A 3,050-nucleotide genomic window follows, 5' to 3' on the forward strand; every position below is an offset into this window, starting at 1 on the left:
AGACGGGGTTTCACCGTGTTAGCCAGGATGGTCTCGATCTCCTGACCTTGTGATCCGCCCGTCTTGGCCTCCCAAAGTGCTGGGATTATAGGCTTGAGCCACCGCGCCCGGCCTCAGAGTTCAGTTTCTAAAATTCTTAAACAAGTTGGTCAATGGGGAATACTTGAATCTTTGTAGGTTACATTTTAATGAATTTAACTTCAAGGCTTTAATAAGTTGGTAAAAAAGTAATTTAAGATGTTGGATGGAAAAGATACCCATTTAACATACATATATTGTGATGTACTTTGTTCAGGTAATTATCCAGATTCATGTGAGCAAGTAAGTTATCATGTCTCATAGAATGTATGGCATAGAATAAGTCATTTCCAGTATAATTGATATTACAGCAGTATATTTATCTATTCTTGCACTGCTATAAAGAAATACCTGAAACTGGGTAATTTATAAAGACAAGAGATTTAATTTGCTCATGGTTCCACAGGCTATACAAGCAGCACGGTGACTTCTGCTTCTGGAGAGGACTCAGGGAGCTTTTAATCATGCCAGAAGGCAAAGGGAGAGCAAGGCATCTTACCTAGGAGGAGCAGGAGGAAGAGAGAGGGAGGAGGTACTACACACTTTTAAACAAGCAGATCTCATGAGAACTCACTGTCGCCACAACAGCAACAAGACGGATGGTGTTAAAACCATGAGAAACCACTTCTATGATCCAATCACCTCCCACCAGGCCCCACCTCCAACATAAGGGATTACAATTTGACATGAGATTTGGGTGGGGACACAGATTCCCACTGCATCAAGCAGAGTCCTCTTCTTTACACACCTATTTTAGCATGTCTCAAGCAACAAGTAATTCAAATGAATGTAGTGGGAGGAAAACGTGAGAAGAGTATTCTAGGCAGATGGAACATCATGTCTTTAGTTTCTGTCTGAGAGACAGTATGGTATATATGATGATTGAACAAGATGGAGAGTGACAGATAATGAGACTGAAAAATATAGGAGCTAAATCTTGAAAGAACTTTCAAGTCATACTAAGGAGTTTGGATGTTATCCCAGGTACAATGGAAATTCATTAGAAAATTATACACAAATGTATAAAATTAATCAGTATTTATTTAGAAAGGAAGATTTTAGCTACATCTGAGCATCTCACAGGTAAATAAGAATGAAACAACTGTGTTAATTTGGAAGAAAGAGATGATAATGACGTAGATTAGAGTGATGATAAATTGATTCCATAGAATAACCAGGTTTAATAGACATATGGAGATACAATCAATATGACTTGGGTTTAAATTTTATGGGCTGAAATAATGAACAATTGTATGGTATTATTTTCTCCCTATAAATGTATTCAGTACTGTTGAGAATTCAAGTTGGTAATGGACATTTAAGTTCAGTGGACGTAGAAACAGGAATAATTTTGGCAACAGGAATATCTTTGGCAACCTTTGCACATTTAAACAAATACACACACACACACCTGCTACAGCATGTGTGGAGGACTTATATATTTTCCTGACAAGTATGTCTGTCAGATTTTGGTGAAATGATAATCTCAGAGATTTTCTTCTGAAGAACATAATAGAAATAAACCTACTGAATTTAGTGGGAATAGGAGCATCATAAGATTGTAGATCCTAATTGAGAACATCTAGCCACCGAAACCTGAACTGGCATAATTATGGTCAACATACCTAATGGCAAGGCAAACTTAATAAGCAGTTTTCTGCAAATGGTCTTCTATGGCCTTCCCATAGTTGTCATAATCATTACTTGTGGCCCTTGTGAAAATATTCATAGAATTTAGCAGAAATGCTACACCAGGATACTTCATAGTGAACTTAGAAATATATATTTTCCCAGCAGTTTCTTAAGATGAGGTGAATTAGAAAAATGTTGGTATATTTCATAGAGATCCCTTGCTATGTATAATAAGTTGGTATATAGATGTTAAACTGATAGAGTCAGTAAAATACAATTCAGTTTATATAAAGAGATTCTATAGCTGGTCAGGGAAGTATAATTCCAGCTAACTATTTAGTCTCAAGCTTACCACAACTTTTTTGTACAGGCTAGATGGTGGACAATTTGGGCTCTGTGGGCCACATGATATATGTCACAGTTACTCAATTCTGCTATTGTAATATAAAAACTTTAGATCATTTGTAAATGACTGAATGTGTTTCAGTAAAACTTGGTCCACAGATGAACATTTGCCACTGTTGGATTTACAGTATAACAACCACCTGGGAATTTCCCAAAAGGAGTCAGTTCTAATCTTCAGTGTCCCTGAAAATTGCAACCTTGTAGACTATCTCTGCTGTATCACTCTACATATATAATCTGATCACTTCTCCATTTCTTCCCACCTCCAACCTCTGAGTGTTTACCTGTACGATTATGCTGTAAAAAATCATTATTATTAGTGAAACTTTAAAAATATAGCAAAAAATAATGCCAATTTCAGGGGCCCAAGATGTTAACCAGTGTTAATACACAGAGAGGCCTGTGTCTGGTGATAAACCCATTTTTCACTAAAAGGACTCTTTATACCAGTCCCCGAGTTTATTCTTCCAGACCATGAACCATGAAGTAGGGCTTAACGATTTTGATAGATAGAGTTCAGTAAAAATCATTGGCATTTCTCCTGCTTGCCTAAAGAATATATTACAAACAAAATCAGATCTGTGTGTGTGTTTGTCTATGTGTGTATTGGTCCTGTCAGAGCCATTATTAAATATTAGAAAGATGCATGGATGACGATGTTTCCAGCACCTAATTATAGTTGTTTTTACAGATACCTTCTTATAACTGGATCAAAGCAATTCAGTCACTGGTATCAGATAACCAGCAATTAATCTCGAGTGTCTCTTTTTCCTTATGTGAATAAGCAAAGAATAGTTTGCTTTCACATGACAGGGACAAAAACAAAATACAAAAAAGCTGCCACAGGCATGTGACAGCTCTCTAGATCCATGCCAAAAGGATGTCAACCTTCTGAATATAACAGAGAAAATTATTTCAATTACATTTATGGTATG

This window comes from Colobus angolensis, unplaced genomic scaffold (assembly GCF_000951035.1).
Source record: "Colobus angolensis palliatus isolate OR3802 unplaced genomic scaffold, Cang.pa_1.0 Scaffold69, whole genome shotgun sequence".
Taxonomy (NCBI): Eukaryota; Metazoa; Chordata; class Mammalia; order Primates; family Cercopithecidae; genus Colobus; species Colobus angolensis.